Source organism: Oncorhynchus mykiss, chromosome 14 (genome assembly GCF_013265735.2).
Source record: "Oncorhynchus mykiss isolate Arlee chromosome 14, USDA_OmykA_1.1, whole genome shotgun sequence".
Lineage (NCBI taxonomy): Eukaryota > Metazoa > Chordata > Actinopteri > Salmoniformes > Salmonidae > Oncorhynchus > Oncorhynchus mykiss.
In genome coordinates, this window is record NC_048578.1 from 20881900 (window position 1) to 20909692 (window position 27793).

Genomic DNA, 27793 nt, shown 5'->3' on the forward strand with positions numbered 1-27793 from the left:
GGGACATGGATGGGGGAAAAAAAGAGAGAAATGGTTTGGTGAAGAATGCAAAAACCTAAGAAAGAAATTGATAAACCTATCAAACCAAAAACATAGAGACCCAGAAAACCTGAACCCACGCCTTCACTATGGTGAATTCCTAAAACAATACAGAAATACACTATGGAAAACGAAGGAAAAGCACGTCGAAATCAACTCAATGTAATTGAAGAATCCATAGAATCTAACAACTTCTTCGGAAATTGGAAAACTCTAAACAAACAACAACAGGAAGAGTTATCTACTGTATAAAAAAACGGAGATGTATGGATTAACTACTTCTCCAATCTTTTTGGCTCTATAACAAAGAACAAACAGCAAAAACATATACATGATCAAATACAAATCTTAGAATCAACTATTAAAGACTACCTAAAAGGAAGCGATTAACCAAAACTTCCATAACAAAGTCATCAGCTACAGATACATTAACCTGGAGAAGAGACCCCTAAGCAAGTTGGTCCTTGGACTCTGTTCACAAACACAAACAGACCTCACATAGCTGCAGGACAGCAACACAATTAGACACAACCAAATCATGAGAAACAAAAAGATAATTACTTGACACATTGGAAAGAATTTACAAAAAAACAGAGCTAACTAGAATGCTATTTGGCCCTAAATAGTGAGTACACAGTGGCAGAATACCTGACCACTGTGACTGGCCCAAACTTAAGAAAAGCTTTGACTATGTACAGACTTAGTGAATCCTGCCTTGCTATTGAGAAAGGCCGCCGTAGGCAGACCTGGCTCTCAAGAGAAGACAGGCTATGTGCAGCCTGCCCACAAAATGAGGTGTAATCTGAGCTGCACTTCCTAAACTCCTGCCAAATCTATGAACATATTAGAGACACGTTTCTCTCAGGTTCCACAGACCCACAAAGAATTTGAAAACAAATCCAATTTTGATAAACTCCCATATCTATTGGGTGAAACACCACAGTGTGCAATCACAGCAGCAGCACCTGTTGCCACAATAAAAGGAAAACCAGTGAAGAACAAACACCATTGTAAATACAAACTATATTTGCACTTCATTACACCACTGACATTTGAAATGTCTTTACTCTTTTGGAACTTTTGTGAGTGTAATGTTTACTGTTCATTTTTTATTGTTTATTTCACTTTTGTTTATTATCTATTCCACTTGCTTCGGCAATGTAAACATATGTTCCCCATGCCAATAAAGCCCTTACATTGAAATTGAATTGAAAGAGAGGGTGTGTGTGTGAGAGAAAGGTAGTGAGAACTGGCACGGACCTGTGAAGAAATGTAATTATATTTTATTTAATTGAGAGTGAATGAAAGATAGGGCTATAGACCGCGATAGAGAGAGAGAGAACAAAAAACGATGGAGAATGAGAGAGCGAGAGAGCAGTAGGTGGATAGAAACTGGCACAGACCTGTGCGCTAGTACTGTATGCACCTGGGGGTGTTTACCCAGCTCAAAGGAAACACAGGTGCTCAGACTTGGGAGAGCACAGAGCAGGGGCGTCAGTGTGTGAAGTGAAATTTTAAACTGGGTGGTTCGAGCCCTGAATGCTGATTGGCTGACTGCCATGGTATATCAGACTGTAGATCACAGGTATGAAGAAACATTTAACAATTATTTTATTTTCTGAGGAGACAGGAGGATAGATTTGCCATGCTTTGTCCAGTCTCGATGACAAGGCCTTTCATCTTACCAACTTGAAACAATCAAACAACTCCATTGGTCAATAGGGAAAACTATATCCGCATATTACCCAGGATGCTTCACTTCAGTCTATCTTTGAATTTGTAGAGTTAGCCTACATACTTGGTCATTGGCTTCTACTATGGAGTAAATCATTAATATAGGACATGTACGGTGAAATTAAATTCACCGTGTGTGATGGTGTGTGATGGTGTCCAAATGTAGGCACTTAGCAACCGCCCAGTCTACCTGATTTTCCCTCCATTTTCTCAAACCATTGCTATCTCTGGCTACACGTGCACATTTTCAGTTTTCCTTTTTCATGCTCCCTCCTCACTTCTCTCAGCCTCGCTCCAGAAAGAGAGCCCAATAAGTGAATGAAAAAATGTGTAAGGAAGTTATTTATGAGGGAGTCAGGTTTTTTCCCCCCGCTTCCTTTTCCCAACAGAGAACCTTCTCAATAGTGGGGAATGGGCTGCAGAGCCAATTAGGAAGTTGTTAGCTCAGGATCACTTGGCCTCACACACAGCTGTTCTACTGGGATAATTTGGCAGCCTTTCACCCCAAAACATTATGGGTAATGGAGAAAGGTGGCATGATGTTGTGATACGAGGGCAATAGAGCAGTTTAGTCTCTTCCACTTCTGTTTTCATCTGTAGGGGATGCTGCTGTTTAAGGCATGTGGATTGAAGTGGATCTGGCTTAGTGGCTAGTGTTGAAGTCCAGCATGGTGCTGGTTGGTTGGGCAAGGCTCATCAGTGCCAGGGCAGGGAGTGTGTGTGAGTCTGTATGAGTGTGTGCATGCGTGCTTGCGTGTGAATGAGTTGGCATGCCTGCACGTGTTGAAGTGTGTATGTGTGTGTGTACTGTATCTGCATGTTACCTGCATGGGGAGGCTAGCTGCAGTTGGACTGTTGCCTCTGCAGTGTCAAACAGTAATGAACAATGATTAGTGAGTTCGACACCTATTGGTTAGCTGGACGTCATTATTTCACAAGCCTCTCCGCAAAAATGCCAGCGCCTCCAAAAGATACATACTGACAGGTCTAGGGAACTCATTATTGAATACTGACAGGTCTAGGGAACTCATTATTGAATACTGACAGGTCTAGGGAACTCATTATTGAATACTGACAGGTCTAGGGAACTCATTATTGAATACTGACAGGTCTAGGGAACTCATTATTGAATACTGACAGGTCTAGGGAACTCATTATTGAATACTGACAGGTCTAGGGAACTCATTATTGAATACTGACAGGTCTAGGAAACTCATTATTGAATACTGACAGGTCTAGGGAACTCATTATTGGATACTGACAGGTATTGGGAACTCATTATTGGAGACAATTAAAAAATATGGACATGAAGAATATTATGTGGAGAAAGAGAAACAGAGTAAAATGGATAGAGAGAGAGAAATAGAGAGAGAGAGAGAGAGGGATAGAGGCAGAGAAAGAAAGAGAGAGAGAGAGAGAGGGATAGAGAGAGAGAGAGAGAGAGGGATAGAGAGAGAGAGAGAGAGGGATAGAGGCAGAGAAAAAAAGAGAGAGTGAGAGAGCTTTTTTCACATCCAGCTCTTTTTTCATTAACACTCCTGGTGATTGTATCTGTTTCAGTGAGATGGATGCACACTCCTGGAATGTAGAATGTAGGTAAACTGGTAAACTGGAAGCTATAGAATGACGGAGGCTATTTCACACTGCCTGGCAGGCGGCCACTACTTGCTTTGACCATAGCAGAATAGATAAGGACAAAATATCTGTTTGGAATTGGATCCTCGTCTCTATTGTTATTGGGCTCTTCTTCTTCTTCTAGATCTAGTTATAATATGGTCTTGCTACAGGCCATTTTCTCCCTCAGTTGAAAAAGAAGCAGTGAGAAGCACTGAACAAAATGGCTTAATTCTTCCTCTAAGCTTGCATCCCAAATGGCAATCTAACCCCGATATAGTGGGCCTATGGGTCCTGGACAAAAGTAGTGCAGTATGTAGGAAATAGGGTGCCATTTGGGATGCGGAATGTCTGTCTTCTCATTGTCTTTAAAGGGAGACTGTGGCAGTAAAGCTGCATAAGGGCTCGTCAGTAATGAGGGCCTGTTCATAATTATTAAATGAATTGACCGAAAGACCCTTACACATGCACTAACGTAACGACATAGCCAAATGGAATTGTACTACCATTACCATCTCAGCGGTCTAATTACACAGTTAAAGTGTATGACGGGGCTGGGGTTAAGCTCAACAGAATCAACACAGCCACATTATCTTCCTCTACCCCTCAGACACGGTCCTATCATAATAAAGCGCTCTTTCTCTCTCTCTCTCTCTCCAAACATATGTTAACATTGCCAAAGCAGTGGTCAAAAGTAGTGCACTATGTAGGGAATCAGATGTGAGAGCCACGATGGCTCCGAGTGAAGTGAAACCACGGTACGCTCAGACACATCCATCTTAATTGACAGTAAGTAAGCAAACACTGACCATGCAGTAGCCCTGTTTACCGAAGGGAAATGTGTGTGAGCAAAACAAATAGTCAGGTTTGTCAAACACCCCGTCATTTAGATGTGTTTGGATGGAAATACCTCAGATCTGCAGTTTGCCTCTCTTTCTCATACTACAGCAAAACACACTGCAATCGCCCCAAAGGACACAAACACAGGCTCTGCATACAAACGCCTTGCCTTTTGTGTTTTTATTGTGATGTTTTCTTGTGTTCGGAAGAAAAACGCACACAGGAAGTAATGAAAGGGGATAAGGGGAGTGCAGTAAATCCCCCCCTGTGCGTTCCCTAGGCTCACAGTGCAAATGTTTACTATTCTCACAGGTGCCATGTAAAGGTGGCGTTTGCACAGTGGGACGTACCTTTACCTCTGTACAAAGAGGGACGCACACGCACGCACGCACACACACACACACACACACACACACACACACACACACACACACACACACACACACACACACACACACACACACACACACACACACACACACACACACACACACACACACACACACACACACACAATCCCCTACCCCTTGTCTTATAAGTCACCAGTGTGGGAATCCCCCAATATAGAGATCTCTCTGTGAGGCTCTGGTTATCTCTCACAGCATACACAGGCTTCCTCTGTTACAGGCTTCCTCTGTTACAGGCTTCCTTTCTGCACTCTATTACCGGCTTGTTTGTCCATTTCCTGCATGTCTATTTAACCTCCCGGTCTTGATTTGTGATACTCCATAACGTGTTGTGTCTCTGGCATCCAGCAGTAGCTGTACTATGGTCTGAGTCAGTAGAGAGGGCTTTGACAGTGAAAGTCAAGGGGATTTTCTTTGGAAGATGTAACACATGCTGACTTTTGCTCTGGAGGACCATTAGTGTCTCACAGGAGAACAGGCAAACATCCCCCCCCCCCCCCCCCCCCCCCACACCCTTTGATTATCGAGGCGCTTACTTAATCCCTTGCAGACACGGATGAGCCATGGGTTTTTTGAAGGACTGGAGATTCTCTGATTCTCTAGTTAAGCATGGAAGTTATCAATGCGTGGAAACTCGACTTTTACATGCTCTGTTTTTTGTTGTTGTTGCCTTCTATGTATTTTTCCTGTTGACCATTGTGCGGGTTTTAGTTAGCCATCATTTGGTTTTGGGATTATGACTGTAAGGGGCAAAGTATGGGTTAGAAAAGCTATTTTTCCTGGCTTTAGCACCAGAGGGGAACAAGTCGACTAGCGGCCGCAGGACACTAGTATCTCTCTTTCTTCACATATTCCATATTGTTCACCCCTGAGGGGCTTTCCCATTCATCATTCCCATCCATGCCCCATCGGTGTGTTCTCTAAACAGAACCCCAGGAATGAAGCCCCTCCATGGGGCACAGATTCCTCTCTACTTTGCCCCACTCATCCATTTGTGCTGACAACCCGAGAGAGAGAGGGAGAGAGGGAGGGAGAGGAGTTTAAAGTCTAGTAAGCAGTCTTGACGAGGGAAAATAAAAAGGGAAGAGAGAAAATGATCTCTGACAGGTAGGAATATTTTTTTACTCACTCTCTCTCTCTCTCTCTCTCTCTCTGTCCTTCTTCACTCTCTCTCTCTCTCTCCTCCATCACTCTCTCTCTCGCTCTCCTCCGTCACTCTCTCTTTCTTCACTCTCTCTCTCTCTCCTTCTTCACTCTCTCTCTCTCTCTCCTTCTTCACTCTCTCTCTCTCTCTCCTCCATCACTCTCTCTCTCGCTCTCCTCCGTCACTCTCTCTTTCTTCACTCTCTCTCTCTCTCCTTCTTCACTCTCTCTCTCTCTCTCCTTCATCACTCTCTCTCTCCCTCTCCCTCTCGCTCCTCCATCACTCTCTCTCTCTCTCTCTCTCCTCCATCACTCTCTCTCTCCTTCTTCACTCTCTCTCTCTCTCTCCTCCATCACTCTCTCTCTCGCTCTCCTCCGTCACTCTCTCTCTCTCTCTCTCTCTCTGTCCTTCTTCACTCTCTCTCTCTCTCTCCTCCATCACTCTCTCTCTCGCTCTCCTCCGTCACTCTCTCTTTCTTCACTCTCTCTCTCTCTCCTTCTTCACTCTCTCTCTCTCTCTCCTTCTTCACTCTCTCTCTCTCTCTCCTCCATCACTCTCTCTCTCGCTCTCCTCCGTCACTCTCTCTTTCTTCACTCTCTCTCTCTCTCCTTCTTCACTCTCTCTCTCTCTCTCCTTCATCACTCTCTCTCTCCCTCTCCCTCTCGCTCCTCCATCACTCTCTCTCTCTCTCTCTCTCCTCCATCACTCTCTCTCTCCTTCTTCACTCTCTCTCTCTCTCTCCTCCATCACTCTCTCTCTCGCTCTCCTCCGTCACTCTCTCTCTCTCTCTCTCTCTCTGTCCTTCTTCACTCTCTCTCTCTCTCTCCTCCATCACTCTCTCTCTCGCTCTCCTCCGTCACTCTCTCTTTCTTCACTCTCTCTCTCTCTCCTTCTTCACTCTCTCTCTCTCTCTCCTTCTTCACTCTCTCTCTCTCTCCTCCATCACTCTCTCTCTCGCTCTCCTCCGTCACTCTCTCTTTCTTCACTCTCTCTCTCTCTCCTTCTTCACTCTCTCTCTCTCTCCTTCATCACTCTCTCTCTCCCTCTCCCTCTCGCTCCTCCATCACTCTCTCTCTCTCTCATCTCTCTCTCCTTCATCACTCTCTCCCTCTCCCTCTCGCTCCTCCATCACTCTCTCTCTCTCTCTCCTTCATCACTTTCTCTCTCCCTCTCCCTCTCGCTCCTCCATCACTCTCTCTCTCTCTCTCTCTCTCTCTCTCTCCTCCATCACTCTCTCTCTCCTCCGCCACTCTCTCTCTCTCTCTCAGTAGGCAAAATACCCCCATGAGTGTGTCAAAGGATTCGACAGCTGCTCAAATAAATATTAACATTTGATTGAATTAAACATCAAACTCCAAAGACTTTTAGTTGTTTCTGCCCGGCAACAGTCCATGTCATCTTCTGTGTAGAATGATGTAGAATTGTCTAGTCAAATATGGAACCTGTTTGAACGACTGAAGATGAAATGTTGACAATGAGTAGACTGGTAGGCAGCATATTAGACAAACCGAATGAGTATAAAAACTCATTCTACCAGGGCTGCCATCTTTTGAAAAAGCTTGGAGTGGATCTGCTATGTGAATTTCATTGCACCCTGGCACAACCCCTAGATGGAAAATTGTACGTTTTTAAAGCTAATTTCTTGCAATTCTACATATTTTGACATGGTTTAGGTGAATGACCAGGGTAAAACAAAACAAAACGAAAAAACACAGGTCAGGTGTATTCAGGATGCTTTTAACATTAAATCAATACTCAAAATACGCCAACTTTGGGACTTAGAGATTTTTTGAGGATGACATTTTAAGTACAATTGTAATATTGATGGTTGATGGCAGTGGATAACCACATCATAGGTTACAGTCTCCTTGTCCACAGACTGCTTTCAAGTTAAGGACACAAATATTTTCTCTTTAAAATAGGGCTGGAAGAAAATCCTGCTTTCTCTCCAAGAGGGTTGGCCTCCCCTGAAGTGCAGGGTGTTTGAAAATGTTCTTGTTATAACAACTAATTCATCAAAATCCCCCAACCTTCAAGAAAAATCTAATGAATATCAATATTCAGGTGGTTTATGCCTTCTAGTTGAAGATTCTTGCCATCATTTTACTCGACAAAATATGACGTGTTTGAGTTGTGAGTCCCCCATCTCATCTCTGCCTAGCATGTGCATTATACTAAAATGTCTAAAATTACATTTGATTCCTGGAGCATTTAATATCCACTGCTTATTGGTATGACATATTCAAAACTGTCCATTAATGGCTGCAATAATACATAGTCTCATAGTCTCATATAATTCATTTTAAAAGACACATATCAGATTTCAAATATGTAATTACACTGGACAAATTGGGAAGAAGTGGAATAATAATTGTGGGGAATAACAGTAGTGTTCTTGTTGACAAGCACAGTAATTACATTTATGTTTGCCCATTGTTAAGAATGATAATTGTTCCACTGATCAGAGTAAATAAAGTAAATGAGTAATGAAATCTCCTGTAGACAAGATTACAGAAATCTGCCCCTACATCCTAACCAAATAATGTTTATATTTATTGTCCCCGCTCTAGAATAATAACGTACACATGCAAGTGTGTATTAAATTAACTTTAGAACATGCTGTCAAAAGGCTGCCTTCTGCAACAGGGAGTAACAGCAACTACCATGCTGCTCATTTTACAGTTTTATACACTCAGTGGAGAAAGTTCTCCATCCATTCAACTCCACTCAAATCTTGAGGGGTGTTTATTTAAAACATGTATCCAGTCCCCTTGAATACTTACAGAACTAGACCAATCATATGCTTCCAGTAAGTGTGCTGCGGTTCACAGTGCTGTGGCAAGACAGGACAATGATAGAGGTTCAGCTCGTGATGTTAAATTGCAGGCGCAGATCCTCTGATTTCAAAAAGATTTGGAGCACAGTTGAAAAGTTAATGCCCTGACTATACAGTGGACTAACTAGAAAAATAAACACAGTACTTTTCAACGTGTGAGATTTAAGAGGTGTGCCGTGAGAGCATGAGAAGATGGTCAAATGCGTGTCTTCCACTCAGGCTTGAGGCCCTCTCCTCTCCTCTCTCTCTACCCCTAACATGGCTGCTGCTTGCTTTGCACCACGCACACACACAAAATATATCTCCCGCCTTCCCTCCTCTCCATCCTGTGACTCACAAGACAACATCGCTCTAACGTTGTATCAATGTCACTATCTCACTAGCTTTAAGCACCAACTGTCAGAGCAGCTCACAGATTACTGCACCTGTACATAGCCCACCTATAATTTAGCCCAAACAACTACCTCTTTCCCTACTGTATTTATTTTATTTATTTATTTATTTTGCTCCTTTGCACCCCATTATTTTTATTTCTACTTTTCACATTCTTCCACTGCAAATCTACCATTCCAGTGTTTTACTTGCTATATTGTATTTACTTTGCCACCATGGCCTTTTTTTGCCTTTACCTCCCTTATCTCACCTCATTTGCTCACATCGTATATAGATTTGTTTATACTGTATTATTGACTGTATGTTTGTTTTACTCCATGTGTAGTTTGTAGTTTGTGTCTCACTGCTTTGCTTTATCTAGGCCAGGTCGCAGTTGTAAATGAGAACTTGTTCTCAACTAGCCTACCTGGTTAAATAAAGGTGAAATAAAAAAAATAAAAAAATGTCCCCTGAACCTTCGCCTAACATTCCCTTAACGTTCCAGCCTTCCACAATACATCCAAAGTATTTAATCAGCTCGAGAGGGACGACTGCTTATCTCACATGCACTTGTCATGAGCATATTGAAGGTATCAGGGAGAAACGGAGGAGCGCTTCATTATTTCCTAGGGCTCCTCCAATGAGCCTGATGCATCTCCTCCACTGACAGCTCATTTTCTACACAATCCCTGGTATTCATTTGAGAGAGAGACAGACAGACAGACAGACAGACAGACAGACAGACAGACAGACAGACAGACAGACAGACAGACAGACAGACAGACAGACAGACAGACAGACAGACAGACAGACAGACAGACAGACAGACAGACAGACAGACAGACAGACAGACAGACAGACAGACAGAAAATAGTTATCTTGGATACTTCTTTCCATTGCTTATTCATGACCCCCGGTAGTTACTAGGCATGCTAGGCTAGATGTGTTAATAATGTCCTTGCAAACCAAGTGGAATCACAATTGTTTGTCAAACACGTAGCGAGTAGTTGATGGAGGAGGCCTGAGCTGGGCAGCAGAACAGTACAGGGGGATCAGGGATCAGGTACTGAACAGAGGGGGAGAGATTAAGGACATGTCATGTGTCTGGAGTTGACAGGGAGTGGAGAGAGTAGTATTACAGCACCTGAATTTCAAATCTGTGTGTTTGTGTGTGTGTGTGTCTGTGTATGCACGTGTGTGTGTGTATGTGTGTGTGTGTGTGTGTGTGTGTGTGTGTGTGTGTGTGTGTGTGTGTGAAAGAGAAAGGTAGAGAGAGAGATTGTGTCTGGAGGTTGTGTGTCTGGAGATTGTGTCCATATGCATGTGTGTGTGTGTATATCTGTGTGTCTGCATCTGTGTGCTGGATCGAGCAAATGAGTGTGTGTGTGTGTGTGTGTGTGTGTTTAAAAGGTTAATGAGAGAGAGGAGGGTAGAGCGATAAAGCTAGATAGGAGGGGACTGTGGGTGGAGGAGAGAGAAAACAGACTGAAATATGAGTAGCCAAGCCCGGGCCTCGTGCTAGCCGTCTCCAGTCTGCCAGGCTATTGTGGTTCTGATTGATTTGGTGTTTATGGGCTGTGGAAGTCTGTGGAAGCACTAAGTAGTCCCCACTCCCCCTCTACCCCTTACTCCTATCCTCCTAGTACCTCCAGAATCCTCCTTTGGGTTTGGCACAGCCCCATCTCCATTCCAACACACCCCTCACCGGTAAAAAGGCTCAGGGGGTAGAGATCTGTAGGGAGGCTAGGGATGACCCTAGCCATCTCTAAGTCATCCCTCTCTGTATCCTAATCACATACTAAATAACGGCCAGGGGACCATCGGCTGGAACCAGGGGCCGAGCCCAGTGGAGATGATCCGAACACCTCTGCTCATTAAATTCCAGATCTATAGGTCTCAACCACTACTGGAAGCTTTGCTTATGTGCTGGATCACTAATCAAAACACATTGGAAATGGTATGATTATATATTGGCTTGATTGAAATACCATGTAATCTATGGTGTCTGTACAGAGTGAATGAAAGCGCACTTTGGTGATGACATTTTACTTGTTATAAAATACAGTTTACCAAGAAAAATAGGATTCTTCATTTTTAGAACGTTCAGTGGGGTCTTTCTCTAACATATATATCATCATTTTTTTTTAAAGTCTGATTTCGCCACCTAATGCATCCCATAAAAATCACAGACCTCTGTTTAACAGAGCGGTCCAGCTTTCTTTAGGATTTCACATGCTCTGGTGTTCATCTGCAAAGTTGACTCCGCGGGTCACAAAAAGACTAACATGACCCAAACTGAACACAATGTAAAAAAAAAAAAAAAAAACATGTTGAGTTAAACAGTGTGCCTCTCAGTTAGCCTTAAGTGTCACTCAGCATCCAGCCTAGCTGACACAATGCTACGGTCCTGATTTATGACACATTTTCTTCTCTGCCCTCCATTGATTTAGTCACCATAATTCTGGCCATCCTACAAGGGTAAAAACACCAATAACATTTGAACAGATTATGATAGAGACATGAGGTTTTGACCATTGGTTTTCATAGCGGAGTATCTATACAATTTACATAGTATTTTACCCATTGGTCAAAAGATGAGTTTTTGATTGGACACCCTATGTAATCTTAATCTTAGACTTTTCCTGAGGGCACATGCTTTGTATGTATATTGATGATGACGATGTGGAACTCTACTAGTGGGAGCTGTGTGTGTTGCAATAACCGAGCAAGCCAGATAGCGTTGGGAGAGGCTTTGTGTGTGTGTATATGTGCTTGTGTGTGTGCGGGCTGCCAAAGCAAAGCTGGGCCTCGTATTACAGGGATCCTTGGCTATCAGACGAGCCTGTATGCGCTCCCTCTAGGAGTTACCTTGCAATGAGCCAGCTCTAATCAACTCCATTAGCTACACTGCAGACTTCCATTTAGGAACACTTTACAGTACTACAGTCAGAATGTCAGTAGGGTATAGGCACAAAGATATGAACAGCCATGCAGCCACAATGAATGAATATGCCACTCTCACAGACATGCATACTACAGGCAAGCACATAATATGCTTGCACACACATACACACGCATACACACACAGGCACAACCTACCTGGCACCCCTATAAATAATAACCTCAAGTCAAAACCGTTACAACACACATCGTAAAACAGAGAAGCATACACAAACCAGATGCAAGCACACATGGATGCATGCACACACACATACACACACACATGCAAGGAATGGGGGGAGATTTTCTGGGCATTACAGTTCTTGGCAATAGATGTTTCTTTTATCTCATGCCTCCACCAAAGGGAAAGATAAAGCATATACTGGACTCTGTTTAAGGGAGAGAAAATCAGCTGTCTTCTGACAAGTACATTGTAACACTGCAGTTTTCTGTCCAGAATACAAAGAGACATTTATCACTGCAGCTGGGGAGAGGAGGTGAGGAGAGCTAGAAAGAGAGAGAGAGAGAGAGAGAGAATGAGAGAGACAGAGAGAGAGAGACGCATCTCTCCACTGATACAATGTGTGTTCTGCTTTTAACCCTCTCTCACACTTCCTGACAGATAGAAGGCTTCTCTCCTCCTCATTTAAAGTGCATTCTGAATTTTTCCACATTTTGTTACGTTACAGCCTTATTCTAAAATTGATTAAATGAAAGAAACGTCCTCATCAACCGACACACAATACTTCATAATGACAAAGTGAGAACAGGTTTTTAGAAATGTTTGAAAAAAATGTAACAATTAAAAACTGAAATAACTTATTTACAACGAGTATTTAAACCCTTTCCTATGAGACTTGAAATTGAGCTCAGGTGCATCCTGTTTCCATTGATCATCCTTGAGATGTTTCTACAAATTGATTGGAAACCACCTGTGGTAAATTCAATTTATTGGACATGATTTGCAAAGGCACACACCTGTCTATATAAGGTCCCACAGTTGACAATGCATTGATGCCTTGATGAAAACCTGCTCCAGAGTGCTCAGGACCCCAGAGTGCTCAGGACCTCAGACTGGGTTGAAGGTTCACCTTCCAACAGGACAATGACCCTAAGCACACAGCGAAGACAACGCAGGAGTAGATTCGGGACTAGTCTGAATGTCCTTGAGTGGCCCAGCCAGAGCCCGGACTTGAATCCGATTTAAGGTCTGGACAGACCTGAAAATAGCTGTGCAGCAGCACTCCCAATCCAACCTGATAGAGCTTGAGAGGATCTGCAGAAAAGAATGAGAGGAACTCCCCGAATACAGGTGTGCCAAGCTTGTAGCGTCATACCAAAGAAGACTCGAGGCTGTAATCGCTGCCAAAGGTGCTTCAACAAAGTACTGAGTAAAGGATCTGAATATTCTTGTAAATGTGATATTACATTTATTACATTGTATTTTTAATACATTTGCAAAATAAAAAAAATATATATTTTTTTTGCTTTCTCGTTATTGTGTGTAGATTGATGAGGGGGAAAAAGTTTCATCCATTTTAGAATAATACTGTAAAAATGTGGATAAAGTGAAGGGGTGTTGTTGATGTGTGTCTCAGTGTTGTGTCTCAGGGTTGTTGATGCGTCTCCCAGGGTTGTTGATGTGTGTCTCCCAGTGTTGTTGATGTGTGTCTCCCAGTGTTGTTGATGTGTGTCTCCCAGTGTTGTTGATGTGTCTCAGTGTTGTTGATGTGTCTCAGTGTTGTTGACGTGTCTCTGTGTTGTTGATGTGTCTCTCAGTGTTGTTGTGTCTCTCAGTGTTGTTGATGTGTGTCTCCCAGTGTTGTTGATGTGTCTCAGTGTTGTTGATGTGTCTCTGTGTTGTTGTGTCTCTCAGTGTTATTGATGTGTCTCTCCCAGTGTTGTTGATGTGTCTCAGTGTTATTGATGTGTCTCTCCCAGTGTTGTTGATGTGTCTCAGTGTTGTTGATGTGTCTCTGTGTTGTTGATGTCTTTCAGTGTTTTTGTCACCTTTTATGCTGCTTTTAAATTTTCCTCCCCTCGCATTTCAACCCCTTTGACGACATTACATATATGGAATTTGTTACGGCGAAGACGCCACTTCCTCTTTCTTCTGTGGTAATTAAGGTGGTGACAAAAGATTACTGCCCTGGGCATCTGGCATTTCCATATCTCTCACTCTGCTTCATGTATATTGAGCGCCGATTGATTTAGTCTTTAACGTTCAGTCATTTGGAATGCAGACCCCCTTTTATCTGAGCAGAAACACTACCCCGCCAGCTGTGCCAGAACACCTATAAAACATGCATAATTAAGTATTTTCATGGATTTCAGGTTCCACAGGTTGAGAAGAAGTAAACCAAACCTCTTTTCTCTGTCTCGGCCTCACTGATTAGTGTCGGGGGCCCCTTGGTTGTCCCCTATGATGATCACGGTATTGAAATGAAATCCAGCCATTTTGAACAGGGTATAATTTTGAGGTTGAGGGAGGGACTTCCCCTTGGTACAGAATGACTGCAGCCAAAGCCTACCTGTTGACCAGCCAGGGTCCAGATGATCAGCTATTGATGAAAGATTAAAGGGAGGGAGGGGATCAGTAAACAGCCTGTGGACTCCTGTAGCCTTCCTCACCTCTCCAACCATGCCAGAAGGCCTGTGGCCAATACTAATAAACTAGGAGCCTGCTGATGCTGACGACTCTACTTCCACCACACACACACACACTGCCCAGACCATCATGTGCACATGCCTCCTCTCCAGCCACTCTGAGTTTACGCAACCTCCATTCCTCCATGAGGTCTAAGAGAAAAATAAGAGAACAACAACCCCAAGTGCATTCTGGGTATGCCAATCGAATAGCTTTCCCTTTGTATGTGGGTTATTTTTTTCTATCTCATAAAGGAAGGAATTCCATTCAATCACTTCATTCTTCTTGGTGAGCCAATTATCATTTTCGGCTCTTCCTCCTCTTCCACCCCTTTAAAAAGGAGGATAAAAAGTAATGGGAGAGGTTAGCCGTTAAATTTAATGGCAGACAGGAAAGCTTCAAAATTGCTTTTTTTAATGATGCGCTGGCTTGTTCTCATGCATTCTCTATTAAAACTCAGGGCTACACATAAACAGCAGAGAGAGAGACCGACCGGCCACCGCCAAACCCCAGACAATGAACTGCTCCAGACACACGAGCCGCCATATATACATTAGGGGTCTCAAGCCCCTTAGTTTTCACCAGGCCATATTAATAACACACATTACTATAATGGGAATATTGTACTTCCTTGACTGCGTCCCAAATGGCACCCTATTACCTATATAGTGCACTACTTTTGACCCATAGGGCTCTGGTCAAAAGTAGTGCACTATGTCTGGATTAGAGTGTGATTTGGGACGTACACCTTCTCCCAGGTCAGCTCTCATTAGCATCACAAAGAGATCAAAAACAACCTAATAAGTCTAGTTACCATGGACACTGATATCATTCGGCACTCACAGTAGATGTCTTATTTAATATCCCGCCACACGAGGAGTTCCTTCTGACATGGGTGTCCTTGAGGACATGTCTGGGCCCTCCCGTCCCCACCTCCACGACCAACCTACAAACCTTGTTATGTGTGTGATCCATCCCTACAAGGGGTATTCCAGCTGGCATAGGGGCTGAGCCAAGCTGAGTTCTTGCTCCCTTGCCACAGATATGGCATTTAATGTCAATGAGTATGTTTACAAGTAGGGTTGCAAAGGGTCGGAAACTTTTCGGTAAATTTCCAAAGCACGCAACAGGCTGACTAATACAAGGGTTGAAGATTGGTGGCCTTCCGGGCAAATTTGAGGCTTTTTGAGCCTGGCAAAAAGCCATCCTCAACAAGGTTGGAAAGTGACAGTGAAGATGAGGCCTCAGAGTCTGATGTTCAAGAGGTGGACATTGAGGAGGTCCAGGGAGAAGACATGGAAGCCTGAGAGGAAGACAACCAAAGCTTTAGTATCTAGACTATCGTTTAACAGATGTATGTTGAAAAAGTTTTTGGGAGATGCGATGGATCATTGGGATCATTAAATATTCCCTTTTGTTGTTCAATGAAATCATCCCATGTGAAGAGTCAACTCATTTAATTAAAGTTAAATTCATAACTAAATTGTTTTTTACATTTCTATTGGAAGGATTTAATCATTTGCAATAATGTATATTTATGATAAGGTCAAGTGTTTGTCTCCATATTATTTTATTTTATTTTTGTACTGTTATTTATACAGGTTGTTCTCCATTAATATAACATCTCTTTTCCAAGAGAGACCCGGTCAAAATGATATGATATGGTAAATACAGTGCCTTGCGAAAGTATTCGGCCCCCTTGAACTTTGCGACCTTTTGCCACATTTCAGGCTTCAAACATAAAGATATAAAACTGTATTTTTTTGTGAAGAATCAACAACAAGTGGGACACAATCATTAAGTGGAACGACATTTATTGGATATTTCAAACTTTTTTAACAAATCAAAAACTGAAAAATTGGGCGTGCAAAATTATTCAGCCCCCTTAAGTTAATACTTTGTAGCGCCACCTTTTGCTGCGATTACAGCTGTAAGTCGCTTGGGGTATGTCTCTATCAGTTTTGCACATCGAGAGACTGAAATGTTTTCCCATTCCTCCTTGCAAAACAGCTCGAGCTCAGTGAGGTTGGATGGAGAGCATTTGTGAACAGCAGTTTTCAGTTCTTTCCACAGATTCTTGATTGGATTCAGGTCTGGACTTTGACTTGGCCATTCTAACACCTGGATATGTTTATTTTTGAACCATTCCATTGTAGATTTTGCTTTATGTTTTGGATCATTGTCTTGTTGGAAGACAAATCTCCGTCCCAGTCTCAGGTCTTTTGCAGACTCCATCAGGTTTTCTTCCAGAATGGTCCTGTATTTGGCTCCATCCATCTTCCCATCAATTTTAACCATCTTCCCTGTCCCTGCTGAAGAAAAGCAGGCCCAAACCATGATGCTGCCACCACCATGTTTGACAGTGGGGATGGTGTGTTCAGCTGTGTTGCTTTTACGCCAAACATAACGTTTTGTATTGTTGCCAAAAAGTTCAATTTTGGTTTCATCTGACCAGAGCACCTTCTTCCACATGTTTGGTGTGTCTCCCAGGTGGCTTGTGGCAAACTTTAAACAACACTTTTTATGGATATCTTTAAGAAATGTCTTTCTTCTTGCCACTCTTCCATAAAGGCCAGATTTGTGCAATATACGACTGATTGTTGTCCTATGGACAGAGTCTCCCACCTCAGCTGTAGATCTCTGCAGTTCATCATGGGCCTGCAGTCCATCATGAGTGATCATGGGCCTCTTGGCTGCATCTCTGATCAGTCTTCTCCTTGTATGAGCTGAAAGTTTAGAGGGACGGCCAGGTCTTGGTAGATTTGCAGTGGTCTGATACTCCTTCCATTTCAATATTATCGCTTGCACAGTGCTCCTTGGGATGTTTAAAGCTTGGGAAATCTTTTTGTATCCAAATCCGGCTTTAAACTTCTTCACAACAGTATCTCGGACCTGCCTGGTGTGTTCCTTGTTCTTCATGATGCTCTCTGCGCTTTTAACGGACCTCAGGGCAGGTGCATTTATAAGGAGTCTTGATTACACACAGGTGGATTGTATTTATCATCATTAGTCATTTAGGTCAACATTGGATCATTCAGAGATCCTCACTGAACTTCTGGAGAGAGTTTGCTGCACTGAAAGTAAAGGGGCTGAATAATTTTGCAAGCCCAATTTTTCAGTTTTTGATTTGTTAAAAAAGTTTGAAATATCCAATAAATGTCATTCCACTTCATGATTGTGTCCCACTTGTTGTTGATTCTTCACAAAAAAATACAGTTTTATATCTTTAAGTTTGAAGCCTGAAATGTGGCAAAAGGTCGCAAAGTTCAAGGGGACCGAATACTTTCGCAAGGCACTGTATATCCAATGCAAAAAACATTTACATTTAAATGGTATTAATATTAATTAGCAAATTCTTCTGTTAATTCCCATATATTCCCGTTAATTCCCACAGAAAGTTTCCACCTCTGAATATTCCCCAAAATGTGCAACCCTATTTACAAGCACACTAATAATTTGATTTTAAACTGATTATGGCAGTAGGCAGATAATGCAATAGTCATGTAAACACTTTACTCTGTTTATCTTAAATCGGCCAAGGTCAAAATCAAAGGAAGCATACGCCGATGAAACATCTACTTTTCTAAGCAATCTTTCAAATGATTAGGACATGTAAACAGTTTAATAGGCGTGGGTATTTGATCTGTGCATGTGCTAGCACCGGTAGTGCCAGCCTCCCTCTTAGGCACAAGCGAAGTGAGTTTGGAAAAACGGAAAGTATGCACCTTAGAAATAGTTTTCACATACCAACTTTATATGTCCGAACTCAGAATCAAATAGGCTTCCCAAAAATAGCATGGTTGCTGTGGTAGAACATTTATTTTGATTGATTTGAGTGTAAACAGGATTATTAGGGAAGTCGTTATTCCTGCAAAGCATGTAAATGTTTTTAACAAACAAATATTAATAGGAAGATTCACAAAATTATTGTGTGCATGTAACTGTACTGTACCCCCCCCCCCCCCCCCCCCTTACGCCATAGTCAGGTTCCATTTAACTGTACTGTAAATCTCCCTTCCTTTCCTCCTTTTTTTCAATTTCTTCCCTCACTCTCTGTCTGTCTGTACTGGTGACAACCCCCTCTCCACTGTAGTGGCTAGAGGAATGTTAGAGAACCCCTCTCCACTGTAGTGGCTAGAGAAATGTTAGAAACCCCCTCTCCACTGTAGTGGCTAGAGAAATGTTAGAGAACCCCTCTCCACTGTAGTGGCTAGAGAAATGTTAGAGACCCCCTCTCCACGGTAGTGGCTAGAGAAATGTTAGAGATCCCCTCTCCACTGTAGTGGCTAGAGAAATGTTAGAGACCCCCTCTCCACTGTAGTGGCTAGAGAAATGTTAGAGACCCCCTCTCCACTGTAGTGGCTAGAGAAATGTTAGAGACCCCTCCCCACTGTAGTGGCTAGAGAAATGTTAGAGACCCCCTCTCCACTGTAGTGGCTAGAGAAATGTTAGAGACCCCCTCTCCACTGTAGTGGCTAGAGAAATGTTAGAGACCCCCTCTCCACTGTAGTGAATAGAGAAATATTAGAGACCCCCTCTCCACTGTAGTGAATAGAGAAATATTAGAGACCCCTCTCCGCTGTAGTGGCTAGAGAAATGGTAGAGACTCCCTCTCCACTCTGGTGGCAGTGGCTAGAGAAATGGTAGAGACCCCTCTATGCTGTAGTGGCAGTGGCTAGAGAAATGGTAGAGACCCCTCTATGCTGTAGTGGCAGTGACAAGAGAAATGGTAGAGACCCCCCTCTACACTGTAGTGGCAGTGGCAAGAGAAATGGTAGAGACCCCTCTACGCTGTAGTGGCAGTGACTAGAGAACTGCTAGAAAATACTGAGTGGTGTTGCCATGGGCTCAGTGCTATTATGTGCCATCACAGCGAGGCCCCTCTCAGCTATGAATAATGGAGACCCTCGGATAGAAACAGCAGTTCTCCAGACACCAAACAAAAAGGGCCTTTTGTGGCTGGAGAAAATCACAACAAGCCCCTGTGCAACATTAGTCTCAATGTGTCTGTATGTAATACTAAGGTGTGGGGGATGGCAGGGACTGCTGCTTCCGTTGCCGCGGCGACAATGGTAATAGTTTCTTATTCCTTCTGTTTTCCTCTCATAAAAATTCCCCAGGACTTTACCTTTCCTAGGGGTTGGTCCATTGAACCGGTGCTGTGAAAGTTAGGTTGACCCGCGCCAGGCAGAGCTGGCTGACTAGGTCTCTCTCTTATCAAGCTTCTCTACTGGACTGCTAGCCTCTCCCCAGGGGGCCATTCCTGCTTAGCAGTGTTTTCTGCATGCACAGCCAAATCAGCCCAGCACACTCGGCAGCCCCCCACGTTGTCCTACTTCCATAGATTGTTCAAGTGAGCAGGAAAAAGGGATATGGAAAGATATGGAGACAATGTAAGAAATAATAACAGGAGAAAGAGAGAGAGAGATACAGGAAGGGAGTGCGTGAGAGAGAGAGAGAGAGAGAGAGAGAGAGGGGGAGAGAGAATGCTCGTGTGTCTTTCTGCTGAGAGATAAAACGGAATATAAAACACATAGTCCCGGCTGACACAGAGTGAACATGACTGAATGAGATGGCACATTACATTAATTATGTAAGGGGCCTCTGTTCAAGCAGTGCCGAGTCTCGCTGGGAAGAGACGGAGATGGGATGAGTCCTAAATTGGGCCCTACTCCCTGTTTAGTGCACAATGTTTGACCAGGGCCCATAAGCAGAGCCATAGAGCTCTTGGTCAAAAGTAGTGCATTTTCTATGGAAAAGGGTGCCATTTGGGATGAAGCCAAGGATTCTGGAGATGTTAGTGTATTCTATGCCTCGGTGTGCTGGGCCCAGCTGTTTAGAGAAAGACACATTGATTTGTTGAGCTCAGGCTGCCGGATGTCCAGGTGGGTTCATAGTCTGATGGGTACTGAGCTATTGTGTTGGGTTTCCTGAGCAAATAAAACACCACACAATAAAATACAAAATGTAAGGTTTGCTTTATGGTAGCACTAGGGTGAGAGTGGAGTTTCTATGTGTAAAGTGCATTGACCTGAGGTATATTGGAATATGTTGTCTGTCATTGCCCAATCGCACATCCATTCCCCTCAACATTATTTGGTCATGTGTTAGATTGTGATAGGGCATGAACGTGTATTGCAATACTGAAATCATCTCAATAAAATAGAAGTGTTAAGTAGCATGTGCAGCACGTTACACATCGACGTTGTCCTTTGTTGCAATAGTATTCCTGAAAATACTATTCTAATATATTCCAACTCTGGTTCTACAAACTCCACAAATAGACTAATTTGAAAGCTGTCCAATAAGTGTCTCCCTGGAGATGAGTAGAAAACCTCAGGACCTCAGCTTTTCCTGTTCTTTTCTCACAGATCATTTCATCCTGCCTACACTGCCGATCGGTTAACATCCTCCTGCCTCACCCTACTCTTCCCTCTCCATCCCTCAACCCCAAAAGCCCAGCTCTTCCTTGTCTCCCCACCACAGATGTAATTTACTGTCTGCGTTTGTCCCTCCTCGTTCCCTCTCTCAGACTCAAGGGTTTTTGCTAAAGCAAATTAGCTCGCTAGCTCGGTCAAGCTTAAACACAGCAGAAATGCGACATTTGATATAGTGTATTTAAAGATGTCCTTCCTGCCGCTGCCGATGCCATTATGGAGAGGACATTTGTGTTCTGGGGGTGCGTGCCACTGTTGTTGTGGGCCTGCAGTGAGCCAGGTTACGTTGAGGGTCTGCCATTAGGAGGCCAACTTTAGTGGGGGAGCACCACTACAATGGCTTCTTCTGCATCTAATGAGCTGGTCGCCCATGATGCTATACAGTTAAGGCTCTGATAGGTTGGCCTGACCTGGCTATGTGTGTGTGGAGTCCTCCACTACCCTCTTAGCCCAGTTTGTCCTGGTTCAGCCCAGCTCAACTCATCTTAGCTTAACTCTCCATGCATGTACGCCTGTTTAAGATCCAGTCGAGATGGGCTGTTGTCGAATCAGAGCCCCGGGCTGCTCACGCAGCGTATTAACCCCCCTCATCGCATGAATTATTACAACGTACTGATCCAAGTCGCCTACATCACACCAGATCAGTCATGATCACTTTGAAACCTGCCCCTCTGAGTGTCCCCTACCTCCTTCTATCTCCATATTCCACGTTCCCAGTAAAGGCTGAGCCCCCGGAGCTAGAGATGGCATTTTTGTACAGGCTTCTGTGACCTCTAGTTGCCATTGATGGTTATATCTCCTACATTCTTAGAAAAAAAGGTTCTAAAATGGTTCTTCGGCTGTCCCCATAGGAGAACCCTTTTTGGTTCCAGGTAGAACTATTTTGTGTTCCATGTAAAACATGGAACCCAATAGGATTCTACCTGGAACCAAAAGGTTTCTTCAAAGGGTTCTCCTATGGGGACAGCCGAAGAACCATTTTAGAACCTTTTTTTCTAAGAGTGTAGGAGATATAACCATCAATGGCAACTAGAGGTCACAGAAGCCTGTACAAAAATGCCATCGCTGGCTCCGGGGGTATATATAAAACACTGTATGATAGGGTGTGGAAATGTGCCTCCCAGCAAATTAGAATTAGTCGCCAGACAGGGCGCGTGGAAAAACCATCCCACCAGCCCACCGCACGTATGTCATCATGACAACGAGCTCGTGCTCGTTACCACTATATCAAGCAGTCCATTGGCTCGCCGCTTCTGCCTTTGAACAAAACAGTGCAGTAGGCAGTGATGACAAAGTGATTTATAAAAACAGCAAATGCTTTTGCTTTTTTTCTCCCTCTCTCTTCTCTCCCCATCGCAGTTACACAGCTGTTAAACAGATGCTGTTTGTACCAATTTAGAAGCCACTGCATTGTTTGTCAACACCGGTTTGGAGATTCATTCTTTAAAACAGGGGGAACCTGTGATGGAATGCACACGCGCTGGGGGTTGATGGAGCAGCAGAATGAAAAGGGAGGGGGAAAATGGAGAGGAGAGGAGGCAGGGGATGGTTAGAGGAAAAATGCTCCTCTGGAATTTGGCATGATTTACCGTGTGGCGTTCAAAATAATTAATGAAAACACTACTTGTAAAAGAAATAGGCAACGGCCGTGGTGGTGGTTGTTGGTGTTGACCGGAGATATAAGTTAACCTGTCAGCTTGCGTTAGTCGCCGACAAACCGCACCCGGGGCCTTCACGGAAGAGACTGGCCTGTCAGACACACTTACCCGTCCGCTCGGCAGACTAGGTAGCAAATCACTTCCTTGATAAATTGACTGGTACTAATGCTCCAAAATGGAACCAGCTAGGGCTGCATGAAACCCCGCTCTCATGGTTCCCAATCCGTACGACAGTCTTAACATGGCTTCCCAGCGACTCTAATTTCCTCCATAATTAATAATCTGACTGATGGAAAAGAGGATGAAAGGAGGAGGAAGTTTGGAGGGGTCAGATACAGATAACAAAAAAGGAGAGATTTTTGGGAAGAAGGGCAGATTTATTAAAAGCGATGTGCTGTATGTGAGACAAGAGAGAAGACAAGAGACGAGGAGAGGAAGGAGGAGAGAGGAAGGAGGGAAAACAGAGCATGGGGAGGAGAGATGGACTCATGGATGGGAGGAGGAGGAGGACGGAGTAGAGTGAACCAGATGCTGTTGGGAGTAGGAGGCAGTGGAGGGAGAGGAATGAGTGGAGGGATAGGCCTCGGCTTCTGTGACGGTGCTGGGAGAATGATGGGCTTGTGCGGCGCGGTAAGGGTGCCCCTCCACTGTTTGTAAAAACAAGACCATCACACTCCATCTTGCGCTCCTGCAAGAGCCAGGGCTCGCGGCTGATTAATGGCACCGGCCGACTGAATTGGCTGGCTGGGTTGACAGCAGCGCTTGGACTCCCTGGTGGGTAGTAGTGGGGGAGGCTGCCTCACTGGCAGGCCCCGCTCAAGCCCAGTGATAGGATGGAAAATAGAGTTAGCCCTAGCACTAGCTAAAGCAGACCAGATAGCGATACCGCTAGCTAAAGCAGACAAACCTGTAAAGGCCCTGACCCACTGTGTCTAGGTAAGCCACGACCAAGTTAATCAGGGTTGTGCTGATTGGGGTACCATTTTCTTCCGTTTTTGTGCCTAATGAACACAACCAAGGTTTTCAGCACAGTCCAGGGTTGCCTGAGAATTCAAATTCAGCTCCAGCACCAACCAACCACACAGACACTCAATTCCACTAGTTCCCTGTTTCTGAAATTCCTCTCTCTAATTTGTCTGCTGAGGGAGCTTCTGCATTAGCGGTTGAGCATTGAGAGGCTGCGGCAACAATTTAGATGTAATCTTGATAATTTAGTGTTTGGCTGGTAGAATGGAAAATTAATATGGAGAGCAATTAGAAAACAGCAATTCCACTGTCACAGATAGGGACTGGCACTTCGAGTGCAGGAACGCAGGGGCTTGGTTTGTGGTGCATGAGGAGTAATGACAGACAGACAGAGACAGACAGAGACAGACAGAGACAGACAGAGACAGACAGACAGACAGACAGACAGACAGACAGACATGGAGGGGGAGAGGCGTCCCGCCACCAGCCTTGTCCTTAAAGGGGTCAGCGGGTGGATAACTGCTCTGTTGATTTCATTCTCATTTCATACCAGTCAGCCACAACCAGCACCACTCATGCAGCGATGTGAAAGAGAGAAAACTAAATGGCAACCTTGGCGGTTTGCTCTTTCGCTCTCTCAGAGACTATTATTTTGTCCTCTCGCAAAGATAATCTTCAAATGCATTGTTTCAGCAATTGGACACAGACAGCAATATCAACGATGGCATGGGGGTGAAACAACAACCACAGACTGACAGTAGAAAGTAAAGCTTTTTGAGGGCGAAATAAATGAAAAGTTGAAAATATCCCCAAATTATGAGTTTGCCAGAGTAGCGTCTGATGAATGATTTGGACATGATATCGTCTGATGATTTCCTTTATTTTGGGTCAGCATAAAGTGTTGCCACGGTATTATTGGGTTATTGTAATCATTATAAATTGCTCTAATCATTGCTAAATAAAGCGGTCTTACCCATAGGGAGACTATTAGTATATCCAATTATCTTGAAGCATATATCCTCATCCACCTTTTTCTAATACTACTTTTTATAGAATCTTACTGCTCTAAATTCCTTTTAGGGCTCATCGTTCAGCAAACCCAAACTGACTGAATGGTGTCATACAGAAGATCTCACAGCCCTATGGCCGCAATTAAGCCCTCCAATAGAAACAGAGTGTGCGTAGTCTCCAGAATCTGGGTTTGCATCAAGTCACCACTGGCTTTCTAGTTAGGACATTACTCTGCCTTCCTCCCCCTCATGTTGTAGGATTACATCACTGTTTTGAACCTGGAGGATCTCTTGTTGAACTTTTTGGAGGGAAAACAGTGTTTGTTTCTCAAGTGAGACCACATTACCCTGCCAAACAGGACGAGTTTAGGGGGTAGAGTCTTTTCTCCATGTGATGTAAATACTTCCCTTATGTCTTCACTGTTAGGATATTTCATCCTTAGCCGTTCACCGATTCAGATGATTCTCTCACTTTTGCTACATTAGCCACAAACAAATAGCCCCTCCAGGTGTGTGACTAGGGAGGATCGTTAAAGACGACTAGCAACAGTAAACTGAGGGATTGCTGTGCAAGGCTCATAGAGCCACTCGCTGATTTCCTATCTGTCGAGACCTAAGGTTGTAACTCCTTCCCGTGAATGAGGATGGGGACAGGAAGTGAGGTGATTGAATGAGCGAGGCTACTAGTGCTTGAATACAGCCGAGGATGCTGGAGTGAGGGGGAACAGGTGAGCTCTCTTCTTCATGCTGATGTAAACTGATGTTATTCCAGGTAAAACAAAAACGATATCTACCAGGAAATTACGGCTATTGAATTTGAAGTGGCAATATTTATTAATCGCCAACACCAGTCGACGTGTGCATAAGGACATACATATTTAAAGTGCTCCCCAAAGCCTTTGATACTTTTTGGAACTCCCAATTCGGAATTAAAAGCACAACATTTCCGATTTGTCAGCAGTGGTGAGGGACTTGGATCCTTGTGATTTTGTTATTTTCCCATTCTCTCCATTTAACTCTATTTCTATTTCAAATCTGGAATGACTGAAAAACACAGGCGAGCTTCTGGCTCCCGACGGAGTGCCCTCAGTAATTAATAGGTATTAAATCCTAGTTAGGAAATGTTCCTACTGATATAGAACCGCTCTGTACTTTAAGTCTTTTTCCCGTAACTGATTAGCAAGCTTATTTTCCTGATGACTTTCAATAGGCATTCACAGCAGGAGGGTACCTCCTTCTTGGTCTTCCTCTTGGCTTGTGGTGTTTCAGACCTCGGCAGAGCTATAAAGAGCTTTTAATTGCTTTGTTTGTGAGCATTAGATTTAGCTTCTTTCGATTTTTCCCAGTAAGAGATTGGGCTTTGTCAGGGGTTGACCGATGGCCCGTCGCTCTCCTTTCTTTTTCTTTCTTTTCAATGTTGTTCTGTCGTCTTCTAGGGGACCTTTGACAACGACATCTGCTTGTGTGGTGAGCCTCTAAGCAGAGGCAGGATGTGAATGTTCTGTTGATGGCGCTCAGGCTTTCAGAACGATGTCAGTTACAACAGAACCGCTCTCTCTCTCCGGAGATCCCTCTAAAGGAAGAGGGTGAGAAAAGGGGTTTATTCACTGCTGTTGCATGGACGGCTCTGTATAAAGCGTAGTGTTTGATTATGTCTTCTTTGTGTCCTGAGACCATTCAGTCAGGCTACGGGAAAACAAGTTTCAAATCTATCAATCCAAGTCCCCTGGAAAAGAAGGAAGAGCCTCATAAGAGAGCAGAAGTTTTGAAGGGGAGATTGGGATTGTGCAATATGCCAGGTGTTCTCTAACCAGTCTCTTGTTGCCAGGTGTTCTCTTTCCAGTCTCTTGATGTCAGGTGTTCTCTAACCAGTCTCTTGATGCCAGGTGTTCTCTAACCAGTCTCTTGATGCCAGGTGTTCTATAACCAGTCTCTTGATGCCAGGTGTTCTATAACCAGTCTCTGCCACGAGCAGTATGGATAATGGTAAAACTCAACCCCTTGTTGCCATGGTGATAACATTGACTATTGGTGATGAAAATCCCCTTTCAAGATGTGGACTTGAGTGTGTTCACAGGCCCTGGTAATTACAGACAAAACTTTGGCCACTTGAGCCACCAGTCGATCCAGAGCTTTATTTTCTATTCTTTTTTAATTTCACAATTTTCCCCTGTACACATCGAAATGTGTGGGCGGGAGCGGGTATGGATGTGCGTATGAAGAGAGGAAGGGAGTGAGGGAGGATGTGGCCAGAGTACGCAGACACAGTCAATATGTGTCAAGGTACACAAACCTACACACACACACAGCAAAGCTCAAGGTAATCCTTTAGCACAGCTCTCCCATGAAACATTCATGATGGAATTGACGTTGGTCACCCATGGTCCTGGCTACCCGTTTGGCCTCTTGAGCTCTAGTGTCCCTGGTCATAAACGACCCCCATAATCCTATATTGAGATCAGCCATAGCATGGTTCAAATGGCCCACTAACCCAGCCAGTCATTCAGTCGTGTCAGTCTCATCAGATCACAGTTTATGAGGGAGACAGCTTCGGCAGCCTTGTCCCTGGAAGGCAATCTTTAAATATAGATTGGCACACCCAAAGCAGAGGTGCCCCTCAGAGTGCAGAAAAGAGGGGAAGAAAACAGATAATTTGTGATTTTAATTAGGTGATCTGTCAAGCTGCGAGTGCCAGATCTAAACGTGTGGTGTGCTGAGGGTCGATGGCAATTCCTTCCCACAATCCCTTCCTGTCACCTTGGGCCTCTCTTGTGGGAGGAGGGCCCCTTGCCCCTAGGAGGCAAGGACCAATCGGGAGGATGAATAGTTAAGGTAAATTACTGTCTATTTGGCCTGTAACATGGTAGCTACCGTATACTGTAGATATTATTCATGTTATATTCAGTCTTTTTTCACAAATGCGACATCCTTTGATTCTCATGACAACACTTGCCCTTGACCTGTGTTCAATATGTCTGTATAAAGCCATTATTTGCCTGCTTTGTGAGAGGGTGTGATTTGGTGAGAGGCTAACACTCTTTGATGGTATTCGTAAACACGAGGGCATCTTGAATGTGCCCTTGTTAGGTTATCAGTCCAGATGGCCAATAATCAAATATGTATGGATTCAAAGCCCTCAGCATCAAGTA

General features: G+C 43.9%; 1 protein-coding gene across 7 annotated transcripts in view; it reads left to right on the forward strand.

Moving 5' to 3' along the window:
* The window catches only part of pcdh19 (protocadherin 19), a 90179-nt gene that overhangs the window by 58857 nt on the left and 3529 nt on the right, over positions 1-27793 (forward strand). The window lies entirely within an intron of this gene.